We start from the raw sequence: 14,894 nt of genomic DNA, 5'->3' as shown, positions 1-14,894 counted from the left end.
GGCAAAGGACCTGAGATATGTCAGCTGAGCTCTATTTTAAGATAGAAATCATCACTCTTCCTTCTCATACAATAGTAGTACTTAACCAAATGTTTACTAATCAAAAGAAATGGCTTCTACTTAAAACTGTAGCTAAAAGTAAATAATAAAATAATGGGTGAAGTATAAACCTACCTTTAAAAATAAAATTTAAATGTTAATGGGCTAAAAATATTGAACGAACACACACCATAAAATTCACAGGAGGTTTTTGTGGGGAAAAGTTTGGGGCAGAAATGTGAGTGACATTTACTTTCTCTACCAAGCACTTCATTATATCTGCATTTTATATATCATTGTAATGCATATATAATTGGTTTGATTTATTTTTCAATTGTCAAGATGCTGTAATTGCTCCAAATTAGTCTGATCAAAAACTGTTTGTCACATGCTACATGTCAACCCCTGTAAAACACCAAAAGATTTTCTCAAAGCTAGAAATACTGCGTTGTTTTTATACTGCAGAAAAAAAATAACATACAGAAAGATAATGTTTTTTCTGTTAATACAACTGTGAGAGGAGAGGTCTTCCCTGTTTTTTCCCTTAGTTCCATAACCCAGGGACAGAAGGTGGCAAGCTGATTACTAGAGCATTTGAGTATGTGGGTTTGCCTGGAAGCAATAGCTAGCAAAGGCTGGAAGATGCGAATGATAATAAAGCATGCTTGGCTTGTAGAGCAGGGAGCTGAACAGCAGCCCTCTCAACCAGATATTATTCTTGTTAATTGTATCTGATTCCACTTGATTATGTATTTCATTGAATTCAAATGTTGGTGAAGGGAGGGGTCACTGCTCCACACTACTCAACAGAGACTCAATAAAAAGGACACCCAGAAACCCTTGACAGTCAGTCATCCAAACACATTACCCCTCATTGTGAAAGATTTGCTTCAGTAAATATGATCACCTTTCCCTCAGTCGGTGTCTGCGAGCATTTCTAGAACACTTGAAGCCATAATACCCAAAGAAAAAGCCCTTTGTAACATAATGGAGGCAATATAAAATATATGCTTTCATGTCATGTAAAAATTTATGACATGCACACAAAGAAAGGTATTTCTATCCTATGTGTATGTATCTCTTCTTTCTGATGTAACTGATGAAGGAGGAAAGATAAATGTACCCTCCAAGGAGGAAATAACAGCAGGATGCAGAGTTGACTGATGGCTTCCCATCCAGTTAACACTGACAAGCCTCTGAAGTTCACCACCCAAGATTTCAGGAGTGGCAATAAATTTATGGGGTGATCTGAAACTCCAAGGCTTTGCAAATCAGAAGCCTCAAGTGGCATGAGTATAGGTTTTGGATTCAGAACCGGGTTTGAATCCAACTCTAGCTGCGAGAGATTGGGGTAGCTAACTCACCTTGCTGAGATGTGGTTTTCTCAGCTGTCAAGTGAGGACATGAACATCGATTCTCCAGTGTGTTGTGTAAATGAAGGAGATACTTGTGAAGCCTCTTCTATAGCCCACCTTGCATAATACGTAGAGGTAACCACTCAAAATTTTCTTCCTTTGTCTCTTTTCCTTATTTCCAGCTATGTTCCTTCTCCCACTTATTCTTTTGTTTTGGGAAAGGAAGGGAAATAGGCAGAAATAGCCAGAGCCACTCATTCTACCTCCTGATCTCAAATCTTCAAAATGGGCCAGCAGTACCATAAACCAAAACTAGCTAAGTTGATGAACAGAATAATTTTCTCCTCTTTTTTATCTGGGGTCTTCCATTAAATATATATATATATACATACATGTAGAGAAATAATCACACACATACATTTATGAATAAAGAAAATAGTCGAGACAATCTCTAGATTTCTTCTAGCCCTGACATAGACAGACACAGATGACAGGTAGACAAGAGCTTTTCTTTCTATCCTTCTAGCCTGGCTTTTACAATATGAATGTAATGATTACTGATTTGCAGAACAGCCAGGTCATGAAACATTCATTAGCTATGCAGAATGGTATTACTTTCAATATTTTCAATTAGGGCTCTTACCACACATATTATTATTATATTCTTTACCAGTATTGGAAGGCTAGGAGGTATATTTTCCTACCATTGTGGAAAGAACAGGGCTAGAACTAGGGTCAGAAAGGAGAAACATCACATCTGCATTGCACATAAAATTTACATGGGTATAAAAACACTCAATAATAAAGATAAACAATATTTTTAAAAATTATACAAGTGAGGCCGGCGCCGTGGGTCACTAAGCTAATCTTCTGCCTGCGGTGCCGGCACCCCGGGTTCTAGTCCCAGTTGGGGCACCAGATTCTGTCCCAGTTGCTCCTCTTCCAGGCCAGCTCTCTACTGTGGCCCGGAAGGGCAGTGGAGGATGGCTCAAGTCCTTGGGCCCTGCACCCGCATGGGAGACCAGGAGAAGCACCTGGCTCCTGACTTCAGATCGGCGCAGTGCGTCGGCCGCAGCAGCGCTGGCCATAGCGGCCATTTGGGGGGTGAACCAACGGAAAAAGGAAGACCCTTCTCTCTGCCTCTCTCTCTCTCACTGTCTAACTCTGCCTGTCAAAAAAAAAATTATACAACTAAGTGCTTGGCACAGTGGAGAGTCTGGATCTGAAATCGAGACACATAGGTTGCTGCTTCAGTTCTGACACCACTTAAAGCAGAGGCCTCTGGAAAATCACACAGTTCTCAGTTTCCCAATCTATCTTCTTTGGTTTTAGCTAGTCAGGAGATATATTTGAAAATCAGAGCAACAGAAAGAGAGGGAGAGACAGAGATTTCTTCCCTATGCTGGTTCACTCCTCAAATGCCTGAAACACCCAAGAAAGCCCTGGAGCCAAGAAATCCGCCCAGGTGTCCTACATGCATGGCAGGGACCAAGTATTTGAACCATCACCTGCTGCCTCTCAGAATGCACATTATCAAGAAGCTAAATAGGAAGCAGAGGCAGGACTCAAACCCAGGCACTTCAACATGGGATTTCATTTGGAAGTCTGACAGCTTCCTGGGAACTTTTCCACTTGCAAAGTCTTAGTTTTTCTTTATCATAAAACTGCATTATTTGTGGCATCATCAATGACTCAAAAGGGTAGGATACATTCATTCAGCCATTCACTCCAAAATGTTTTTTGAACACTTTAATGGGTGCTGAAAATACAAATTTGGAGACCACTGGGAAAGAAAAGAAGCCAACCTTAGTGTTATGTGGTCAGGACAACCTTCTGAGGAAGTTTCTGTGACCTACAGGATTAAAGGAGTCTGGCAAGAGGAGCCAAGAAAGGAATTCCAAAAAGAACAAATAGCACTACCAAAGATCTGAAGTTAAAAATGCAATATCTCATTGGAGGAACTGTAAGCTGACTATCATTGAAACATAAATGGGATGGATGAGACCAAAAAATGAAAAGTAGTCTTTGATTATGATGCAGTAATAAAAGTATTTGGCAGCATGTAATGCAAAGAGCACTAGTTATGCGTCAGACCTGGTTTCCAGTCCAAGCCCTGCTACCAATTAGCGAGATGGTGGGCCATCCATATGCACTGGAATCCTGTTTTAAAACACACCACAAACTTCCAAAAATAAGGACACATTTAATTTCCTAAGTAGTGTTCTAAACCTCACGTATGAGGTTGAGTTTATCTGTCTCAGTACCAAAGGGGTGGTGTAATTCATACATGTAGTCACTTATCCTAAAACAATTTTCCCAACAGCTAAGTCCCTGTTGTGTGATGCCTATGAGCCTGAAGAATGTAAGAATCAGCCTAAAGGCAAGCAAACTTCCAGCCTCCCCAGACAGGTGTGAGAAGGAGGCAACAAGACAAATGTTATTGGCTGACATTCTCAACACATATCTACTCCACCAGCAGATGACAGCAGAGCTGTAATATTGTGTCTAATGATTTAGTCCCTGCACTTGGGAAGACAGGATCAGAGTCAATTATTTATAACCAACCAGAAAAAAAATTATGCAAATGCAAAAGCAACACCATCTCTAGAGTCCTGAGCATAAAATCAAAGCTTTATGGTTTTCACACCACTACAATCATGTGTAATACCTACCACTTATTGAACACTTACTCTATGCCAAGCTTTGCAAACTGTTAACTTGTGCAATGCTCATAATCCTATGCAATGGGTTCTAGTAGTATCATCTGTTATTATTAACATCAGGAGTAATTTCAAACACATAGAAATAAACCCTGTGCCCAAAGTAACAGGGATGAGAAGTGGCAGAGCCAGAATTAAAGAATGCGGAATTGATTCAGAACCAATTCAGGCAGCATCTTAACTCTAAAGTCATGCTCTCAGTCACTGCGCTACATAAACAAGCAAGACTTCTTGGCCTGCCCAAGTGTCTCCACCAGAGTAGAGCACTCAGAAGATCCTTTAGTTCCCAAGACACTCAAGGAGCTGAAGTCTTTGGGCTCCAGTAAGCACCTCCATCATTTAGTTGCAGGAGAGAAAAGCATCTATCTGTTCTCAATCCCTCTTTCCAAGCTCTCAAGCAGCATCCTTCTCCTCCCTACCTCTCCTCTCCTGCACTCATTTCTCATGCTTTTTATTCTCCAGAGACACTAGCTCTTCCCATCTGCCATCCCCTGATAAAAACTTTCTCACAGCTCACTTGGCTTCTCTTTATGGTCCTGTAACTCGCTCCCTTGCCACTCTGCCAAAGACTGACAGGTACACATGGCCTGTTTCTTCTTATCCTCTCATTCCCCACTCAACTCTGCAATACAGCTTTGAAGCACACTGTTGTACTAAACTTGATTTCCTAATGTTTGCAGAAGTCCTTTTTATTGTCTTTCCTCACTTTCCTAACTTCAGTCTTTTCAATCTCTGGTCACTTAAAATCATCCTAGTAATTTACTTATTTGATGAAGGGAGATAGTTAATAGGATTGCAAAATTGGCTTTGAGACCTAACCCTGACACTTACTGGTATGTAACTATGGACCTGCAGTTGGAACCACTTCGTGTCAGCTGCCTCAGGCATAAAGTGGGGAGAGGCATCCTAGGTGTGCGGGGTGAAGCAAGATTCCATACACAGGAACTCACACCAGGTCTGACAAGGTCTGGATTGCTCCGATGCAATCTGACCACCCTTTCATATGATTCCCTGGACCGTTTGCTTTTGGGCCATTTCTTTCCCAAGTGTCCTGAGCAATTCCTTCCCATGCTCTCTACTGCTTGTTTCTCTCCTTAATCCTTAAATTTTGCTAAATGCTGAGATTTTGTGCTTGGCTCCATGGTCTCCTGCTCTTTCTATCCTCTTCTTCAATAAAAACAGTGATTGACATTTACTGTGAAATTAATGTATACTCAGATCTGGATGTTCCAGGTTTACCCCAAAATTAACTTCTGCCCAATAGCTTCATGTGTTTTTCCTCCTTGGTCCATTCCCTCTCCTCATTCTTCTATCACCATTCATCCAGATATCAATGGTCCAACCCAAAGTACCATCTTTGATTCTCTGCCTTCATGTTCTATAGTCAATCTGAAAACAAATTCTCTAGGGGAAATTCTCCATTCTGACAGTTCTTATGGGATTTTCAGAGTGGAATTCAATACACACATTTAGGCTGGGTTCAGTAGGGAACCTAGTTGATGACTAGTACATGGTACATGGGTGGTCTGGCCCTTGTGGGATGTCAAAATATTATGAGTTAATTAAATGATACTCTGTTGCTTATAGACTCCCAGTACAAGATTATTTCCAAAGTTTCACAAAGTATATGAAGCCAGGAAATTCCAAAAAATCAAAAAAGAAAAAGGATTCACATTTACACCAACCTCCTATGTACCAGGAATTGTATTAAGTTCTGTAGTTTCCAAGGTGCAGTGAATATAAATTTTTAAGCATTAAAAAAGTACAGGGGCAGGTATTTGGGGCAGGGGTCAAGCTACTGATTACACACAGCAGCCCCTATTGGAGTGCCTGGGACTGTGTCCTGGTTCTGCTCTCCATTCCAGCTTCCTGAGAGACAGCAGGTGATGTCTCAAACATGTGGGCTCCAGCCACCCACATTAGAGATCCAGACTGCATTCTGGGTGCCAGGTTTCAGTTGAAGAGTAAAACAATGGATGGGAAATCTTGATCTCTCTTTCTCAATCTCTTGCGCTCTCTCTCTCTTTCCCTCTCTCTTTCTAATTAGTTTTAAAAATATGTTGTCACAAGGCTATTTCCCAGTGGCACTTCAGAGGACCACTCTTCTTCATAGGGGTGACTAAGAAAATGTGTTCTTGTTTGGGACTGTGGTTTCCCTGGAACATTTCATTACTATCCTCCTAAAAATTGATCAACTTGGAGAAATGGAAGTCATGAGTTGGCTTCTGGTATACTAATGCAGGAATCATTATTTCATGACTAGACTTCTCATTCACTTATTTAATCATTTATTCAGTGAGTACTTATTGAGCCTCTACTCTGAACCAGGCCAGTGCTGAGTGCTGAAGATGCCTGGTCTTCACAGTGCTAAACAGACAGCTATACAAGGGATTGCTGGAAAAGTGGTGGGGGATGCAGGAGCACACAGCAAGAGGCCCTTCTTAGACTAGCAGGCTTCAGTTTTCAGACTTGTTTCCCAGATACATAAATCTCCCTCCAATGCAGCTCTACTGCCACCACCCTCACAATTTCACACCACATTCTACTGTCCACAATAGACTCCCTGCCTCCAGTCTCACCACCTCCAATTCCTCCTCCACACTGTGGTCACAGTCATCACTTTCTAATTCAAATCTGACCATATCTGAAACTTTCCCACTCTCCCAGTGCTCCTAGACCTTTGTATAACATCAAAACTCTTTGCTGGGGCTGGTTCCATTCACTCTTGATTCCCGTTTATTTCTCTGGCCTGATGTGGTGCCACTCCAAGGAGCTAGGAACCCAACTGCTCTTGCTGCAGCTATATAGAACTACTTTCAGTGCTTACATTTTTTTCCTGCCTGGAAATCCCTTTTCTTCTCCCTGTCCTTTTTCAAGACTCAGCTCACATCAACCCCCCCCCCCCAAAATATCTTTGTGATTTTCTTACTTTCTTTAGGTGGATACTCTCCCTTTGTGTTTCCATAGCATACTGGGCACATCTCAATGAAGTCCCTCACTCTACAGCATTAGGTGTTGATCAGCATTGCCCACATGCTGCTCATCCTTGTATGGTTCTAACCACATAAGATGACTTAATGTTAGCCTCATTTATCAAGTGTTCACACATTTCCCCCGCCTGGAATGTCCTTTCTATCCTTTCCCACCTGCTAAAGACTATTCACTTTTCAAAAATATCTCCATGATCATCTGCTTAAATCCCCCAGAGGAAGAAAAAAACCACTTACATGTCTGTCCTATTGGCACTGGTGTACTCTAAAATTCTAACAGTTAATCAGATTGCAGCATATATAGTTAAATACCTGTATCACCCTTTTGAAGCCTAGAACTATTTTTTTTTTACTTCCTTATGTGTTTTTGTCCCTCTAGACAATGCACGTTTTCTGGATGGAGGAGAGATTGCAATATAGCGTACATGTTAACAGCTCACAGTAGAGTACAGAGCTGTCCTAGATGTGACTAGATTGCACAATCTGTGCTGGCCAGAACAATGTTATACACTTTTATATGGCCTTCAGTGGGAAATACAGTTTGATTGAGCAATAAGTGCATGTGAATAGAATCTGAATATCATCAAAATGATCTTGCAGATCATCTTGCAGATGAGGGAAGAGAAGGAATCCTATCATAACAGAGCAAATAAAGAGTTCAGTAGAAAGAAAAAAAAAAGACACCAATCTTTTCTTTCCAAGATTTGCAAAGAAAATGAAAATGTTCACCATGAAACAAAGGACATATGCTTACAATTATTTTTAAAACCCCTCTATGCCAATTTCAACTTAAAAATATTTCTAGAAAGGTCTTTACTTCACTGGTTATTTGAAAAATAAAAAACACTCTCAGATTTCTATCTTACTGAATGCCCTTTTTAAAAAAATCACAGAAGTCAAGATGTTTGAATACTGTGCACCACTTTCTCAATTGCCCTCTTTTCTTCCTCAAGAATGTCTTTACCTCTGGTTATGCCGATTTATAAGCCCAAGTCTCCCTTATATGGGGAATTTCTCAAGTAATTCCTGTGTATTAGGCTTTCTCCCACTTCAAAGGAGTCACACAAACTGTTAAAAATTGAAAAAGGTCTCCATTCCAAAGAGCAGCAGAGATGGCTCCGTGACCTCTGCTGACAGTAGTCACAAGAACTGGATCTGAGTTTCCAGGGTCTCTCTGTCAGCTTCAGTTGGGCTTTCAGATCCCTACGCTTCTCTTACAAATTCATGGCTCTAAGATACAGACGAGCCAAAAATGAACCTCTTCCCATTCCACCTTCCAGGAACAAGCAAACAGAGATGGAGAAACTTTGGCCGTGGCACTTTCTAGACCTAAAGAACGAATTTGTGATTATGCGGAGGTTAGCCCAGAAATCAAGTTTTTACGCTTCTCATGTGACCTTCCAGACATCTCCAACCAGAGTTGCCCCCTGTGAATAGGAGCTGCCAACCACAGAAGCAGAAGGATCACACGAATGCCGAATGCCGTTAAGGCTGCGCGGCCCCAGCCTTGCCCTCCACCTCTTCCTGCCTTCATGGGCCTCTGGCCACTTAGTCTCCTAAGTGACTATCGCTATCCCTCTTCCACTCCCCTTTGTCCCGGTCGTGGCCTCCTCCTGTGCCGACCCTGTCCTGGCTGTTTCTAAGAGCCCTTGCATTTCAGGCTTTCAACCCAGCTGCTGGCAGGCTCTGCACTCTGAGACTCCACCCCAGCGGGGCTGGCAATTTAGGGAGTCCTTTTCTTAGGACCTTCTCCCTTTGGGCAGCAAGGGACTTGGGACCTAGATACCAAGCTGCAGGCGGCAAAATAACAATAATAAAATAATAATAATAATAATAATCTTTCCCACCAAAGAGGTTAACAAGAAAAATAATATTCGCACAAAGAATAATAATAATAACCGAGAATTCTCCACATATTCCACACGTGTGTGTCATAAAACCCCGGTTCAAGAATAAAGCCCCAGCCTCCCCTGACACCACTGTCACAGCAGCCACGGTGCGGCTCCCAGCGCTGCCGAGCTGTGTGCGTGAAGACAGCACCTTCCCTAGGGACGAGAGATCCCGGCGCCCAGCGTTTCTGGGAGGTGATTATGGCAAGCCTTTCAGTAACTCATCATTCATCCCTGCACTGACCCGAGCCTCACCCCGGCGCCTCTGGCACTGGCGCTGAATCAGAAAGCCGAAGGCTATCCCCCAATCCTCCAGGTGCCAACCCGACCACCACTACCATGCGCCCAGGGCGCAGGGCGGTGGAAAGCGAGGCTGACAGGTGCCCGCGCCCAGGGAAAATCAATGGCAACGCTTACAGCTGAGGGTTACAAATCCCAATCCTCGCCCCGGGTGGGCGGACTTGGCTTCAGCTACCCGCAGGACGCCCCGGCCCGCACGCCCACCCACGCGCACACCGGCGAGCGTTGCAGCCAGGAATGCAGTCAGGAGGGTGGGACCGGACGGAGGGAGCCTCCACGCCCCCTTTGTCTCCACGCTTCCCAAATGACAGGAGAGGAAAGTTTACGAGCAGAGCAGGGGGAGCTTTCTGCTGGGTCAATCTGACACCTGGCAGGCAGCGACCCTCCCAGGCATCGCCTCTTCCCCTGCACAGCCCTGGTGCCGCCTTCCTCCGCACCTTAATACCCGCAAACCAGGCTTGGGTCACCTGCATCGCTGCGTCCGGCCGAGACCCTGCCCCCCGCTGCCCCAGCTCAGCCCCAGCCTCCTGGCGGCGGCTGCAGCTGGCGCCGCACTCACCTCCCGCGGCGGGGGCGTCCTCCCGTGCGCCCTACTGGGCCGTCCGGCTCCAGTCAGCCAGGAGCATTCAGGCGGCGGCTGGAGGCACGCTTGCCCCGCGCTGCTGCATTCCGCCTGCGTGGGAGAGCGAGCCGGCGGGCGCGCGGCGCGGGCGTGTACGAGTGTGTGTAGTGCGAGTGTGCGTGTGTGCGCGAGCGCGGGGCGGGGGTGCGCAGGATCACAGATCCCCCTTGGTGCCCATCCCGCGCACAGCCTCCTCCTCCCGGCGCTGCCGCCCGCCCAGGGTCCAGGTTTCAGGATCTCCTGTTTGTTTAATGAAAGGAACGGAGCAGAGGCTGGCTGGGAGGGGACGCGCGCGGTGGGGGCGGAGAGGCGGGGAAGGCGCCGGGCTGCGCATGCCCAGAGAAGGACACTGAGGGCTGGCTCGGGAGCCCAAGCAGCGTGGAGACAGCTAGCTGTGGGGACAGGCGAGCAGGATTGCGCCCACCCCAGCAGCCGAGGCTCCGCGGGATTCCCCGAAGGCAGCGGGACACCCGCGGCCAAGGTGCGCTCTGTACTGGGACTCCGTGGTGCGCGAGGAGCGGGAAGCGGGTGGCGGGATCCCATCCATCCTTGGCTGTTGCTTCTGCAGGAGCCCTCAGCCCTGCCCGGCTCTCCTAGCCCGGGGTAGTTTTAGTGTTTGCACCGGGGTCCTGCCAGCCACCAGGACCCGTCTCCCCACAGCTCCGAGAGGAAGCACCGGCTTCAGGTCAAAGCTGAACTGAGTTGCACGAGGTGTGCTTCTTTCCTCTCTGCCAACTTCCACTGTGTGAAAAGCAGGCAAAGGCAACATCCTCTGGAGTCCTAAAACAGGTTGGATGAGTGGCGGGCTGGGAAAGGCACTCAGTAACCCTCAGCAAAGAACAAAGCGGGAATGGAAGGAAGGTGAGGCTCCAAGGCCCCCATCCTCAGCTTCCTTTGGAGAAGGGGTTAACTGCAGGAGACAATGGCCCTATTGAAGAAAAAAAAAAAAAAGAACAATGGATCCATTGTTCCTCCCCCCTCCCCCTTTGCCTCCAATGCCAAAACAATTCTAGGTCTTGGTAAGTGGGGCTTCTGGCTACTTTGGTAGAGTGGAAGAACCGTCACCTGGAAGGGAGTCCAGTAAGAGAACCTGAGCCTGCCATAGCCAGCGGCACAGTAACCTGAGGCCAGGAGAGCCTTTGCCAGCGGAGTGGAAACTTCTTTGGTGAGATTGTTCTATGAGCAAAACAGGCAAATGGTTGGGGCCCATTTCAAGAGCTTCCATTTGCAGCCTCCTCCCTGTATAACCGCCTTCTCTTTTCCCCATTTTCTCTCCTAGAGAAGAAACAGCATCCAAGCAGGGAACTCCCTGCGAAGATCTCCCCACCTCCTATCTACTCATTTCCTGTCCTTCTAGGAAAGGACGGCCTTTTGGCCACCCCAGCTTTGGAGAGAGCGAAGACAGCCTGCTCTGTGCAAATCTTTCCCAAGTGTTCATTAAAGATCACCTCTGAGCACTTCCACTCTGCAGTGGAAACGAGCAGATGCCTTCTTGCTGAACTCTGACCCGTGTCCCATTCATCTTCCCAATAATAATGCAGAGTGACACTCCAACAGCAGGACAATTAGATCAAATCGTACAGCACACCCGGAGGAGAGAAAACAGCATGTCTGAATACCACCAACAAAAGCAAAGTTTAAGAGAAAAGGCTTGGAGGAAGGAAAGAGGGAAGGGAAAGTTCTTTTTAAAAGGGAAAACACCTTGGGTGGAGAGGCAAGTTCCTTGACTCAGAAACTCATTGCAAGGAGTGGAGTCACAGCCTCTCTTTGCTTAAAGGATGGGGAGTGGAGGGCTCCATCCACCAGTTAGGGGCTATGGATTTCTTCTGAAATGCAGCAAAGCATCTGTAGTGAACAACTCACAATACTTGGGGCTCTGACTTCTGTCCCTGGTTTTACCAGGCTTTCCCTTGGTATTTTATTCTTGGAAAACATCCAAGACAGATCTGCCTCGTTACCACATTCTGCTCAGGACACAGAGTAGGGTTCACTGGCATTTCAAGGGGTTAGCATTGGCAAGGCCAATCTGTTTCCTTGAGACAGGAAAGCCATTCTCCCTGCCAGGATGGCTTATAAAAAGCACAAGGTGAATGAGGACTCTGAGTCCAAAAATTGGGTGAGGCCTGAAACAGAGAGGTAGAGTTAGGGCAGCTTTGCAGCCCTATTAGTGGGAGATGGAAGTAAGGGTCTCCCTTCTGCCATGGTAAGTGTCCAGGATGGCCTGTCCAAGAAGCACACTCTGCTTTACCTAAATTTGGCCTTGGGTACAGGAGAGGAAGATCACTCCCTCAAGGACAGGCTCTGTTTACCTTCTCAATGCAGAAAATACCTCCAACAATACCAAAGCTGAGGGAGACTATAAGGTCAGAATTGCAAATAAAGTGGAATTTCTTTATGGTGCTTCTGCCACCAAAGACAGTGAGTGAGCAGCTTTGGAAGAGAATTTTCCTGTTGTGGGGGAGTGAGAAAAGCACAGCAGATTCTACATGAAAAGATGGTGTGTAACACATTAACACGGTGCCTGGCATACTGCACGTGCTTCACGACTTAGAGCTATTATCATTTTGGTTATTAACATTCTCATGCTTGTGATGTTTATTTTTTAAAAGGTTGAGGAGTGAGAAGATCTTCTTTCCTAAGCTTAAACAAGTAAAACAGATGAAAGCAAAACGCCTTCCAATTTTCCTTCTGGCTTCCTCCATCGCCCCCTCACCCATCACCCTGATCATTGATGTATTCAACTCCGTGTAATGAAAAGCATGAGGCGGTGTGAAATGGAGGCTAGCTCCAGCTCTCCCCTTCCACACTGAACTCTAGACGTAAGTGTGAGAGAGCATTGTCTTTGAGTGATATGCCTCCAGCACTTTTTGCCACTCACATCTCACAGTGATTAAGGAACCCTCCTGCCTGGCAGGGTTTCTTGCTGTAACATCCCACCTACATTGGCACACCAAGCTTTGTATTTTCACTCCCCCCCCCTTTTGTCTGCCTTCTAATTTTAGCTACCAAATGTGTTACTCCTCCTAAGCAACAGAGTGCCCAAAGCCAATTAACATGCACACATCTGCAGATGGTTTCAAGAGAAATTAAAATGAAGAATTTCAATGGCAGCAGGTACTTTTAATGCTCCTTAAATTCAGATTTTACATTTAACACTCAGCCTTTCAACATAGATAAAGGATAAGCCCAAAACTTTGCACTTCCCTCCAGCAATCAAGAAAACAAGTATCAAGTGTATTCACCTCCCACATCAGCAAAATAATAGCATTGTTGCCTGGCTTTGTACAAAATTATGGATTTTTAAAGAGAACTAGCTATTACATTTTAAACAAAACTAGCTGTTCAAGCTTAGTATCAATGCAAACTAAATCCTAGAATTAATAAAATAATAAATGAAAGCATTGAACATTAAACTCTCCAGAGTTGTGCATTCTATAGATATGTCTTGATTCTAAGCAAATTAAAATAAAATAATTTCATTAAGTGATATATTGGTGAAATACTGTAACAAATCTCTAGTATGCGTGCATATATTATTTATTTTTAAAATAAATATGAATACATAATTTCCATTTGAATTGTGGCTTACCTTTAATTTGGGCAGTTTTCAAATACTATCCTAATGAGAAAAATATATAATTTTTTATTCTTGTAAAATTTCATATATCTTTACCTCTACATCTATGTCTGTATCTAGAGCTACAGCTATAGCTATCTTCATCTTTCCTGGCCTAGTAAACACAATTGTAAGGGCTATCTATTGATTTGTTATTCTCAGAATTAAAATGTTGCAGTGACTCTCAAAACTATTGGATAACTATTCCAATAACCCTTTGCATGTACTCTTGTAATTCTTAACACATCATGCTATTTTCTATGCCAGTTTTACCTGACTTAGGTGGCTGTAAGTCTTTCAAGGGCAGCAATTTCTTTTTTTGTTTTATTGTTCCTGGTGTCTTGTAAAAGTAAGTGGTATATGTTCAGGAAATATTTAAAGAGTAAATGAATAAATACATAGGCAAGAATGACTTTATGGCATCACTTACAGTTGAAGAAGTCAATGGACGTGTGTGTGTGTGTGTGTGTGTGTGTGTTTTAAGCTTTTTTTGTGATTATTTAAAACTGGAAGTTGAGATCTGAAAGCCAAAGCAGGCTTCTGCAGACAGTTTTTATTCCCTTGAAAACATACAAATCAAGCCCATTCTAATTTCTCTGGTTTGGAAAGTGAATGAGTTTTTGCTCAAAGTGTCTTATTGTACAAAGGAAAGCGTCATGCTGGCCAACCTAATCCACCAGAATAATGGTTCTAATTTATTAAACGTTCCCCCTAAGTAGGATGAAATAGTTGATTCATTTTTAGAACTTATTGTCATCAAAATAAATAATCCAACAAGTGAAAGGACCACCCCAGCATTTCTACTGTTACTGTTGTGAATGAAAAGTACCAGGAAGAAGTTGGTTCTAGTATCATGATTGGGCATTTGAGAGATGGGGAGTGGGTAGAGATGAGGGAAGGCCAAACTTTGAAGGGTGACAGTTCAAATCACAACATTATAGGACCAGAGAAAGAACAAAGTGGACCAGGTGATTGGTATCATATTTACCTTTTCCTTTTCATTCATTCACACATCCAGTAAAAGAGTTTATTAAGAGTGATCTCCGAGAGAGAGAGAGACCCCAAGACAGAGCGACAGTTTTTTATAGCATAGTCTTCAAAGTAACAAGCCATCCATCACTTCTGGCACATGTTATTGATCACATAGACCAATCCTGGTGCTCTCCTCAGACTCTCTTCATTTTAGGGAACCCTGTGTTTCTTGTTGAGTCCTGACTGATATATATTTCAAGACTAATTGTCTTATTTATGGACTCATCTCACCCACCTTAGACCTAATGCTTGTTGCTATTTTTTTAAAGATTTATTGTATTCATTTGAAAGACAGAGTTACAGAGAGAGGTAGAAAGAGAAGTCTTCCACC

General features: G+C 44.2%; 1 protein-coding gene and 1 long non-coding RNA gene across 6 annotated transcripts in view; one reads left to right on the top strand and one right to left on the bottom strand.

Annotated features, from left to right (window-relative positions):
• PLPPR1 (phospholipid phosphatase related 1) overlaps positions 1-10,226 on the bottom strand; it is a 335,427-nt gene extending 325,201 nt beyond the window's left edge. The window contains exon 1 of one of the 2 annotated variants that reach the window (XM_051856156.3): positions 9,853-10,226. The gene's annotated coding sequence lies outside the window, so the exon portion shown is untranslated. The remainder of the gene's footprint in view (positions 1-9,852) is intronic. The other variant, XM_051856164.3, reaches the window with a different exon arrangement.
• A 14-nt stretch (positions 10,227-10,240) lies between these two features.
• LOC138844864 (uncharacterized) lies at positions 10,241-13,932 on the top strand. Of its 4 annotated transcripts, none has more exons than XR_016211214.1 (4): positions 10,241-10,396; positions 10,576-10,776; positions 10,929-11,080; positions 11,195-13,932. It is a non-coding gene; the product is annotated as an uncharacterized LOC138844864 (long non-coding RNA). The 4 variants fall into 4 exon arrangements; XR_011381265.2 differs by having other exon boundaries at positions 10,484-10,776; positions 10,964-11,080; XR_016211213.1 differs by having other exon boundaries at positions 10,484-10,776.
• The last annotated feature ends 962 nt before the right edge of the window (positions 13,933-14,894 follow it).

Source organism: Oryctolagus cuniculus, chromosome 1 (genome assembly GCF_051225735.1).
Source record: "Oryctolagus cuniculus isolate XC-2025 breed Fujian yellow rabbit chromosome 1, ASM5122573v1, whole genome shotgun sequence".
In the NCBI taxonomy this organism is placed as follows: Eukaryota; Metazoa; Chordata; class Mammalia; order Lagomorpha; family Leporidae; genus Oryctolagus; species Oryctolagus cuniculus.
Note: the sequence above shows the minus strand (reverse complement) of the source record. Positions and strands in the feature narration are given on the sequence as shown.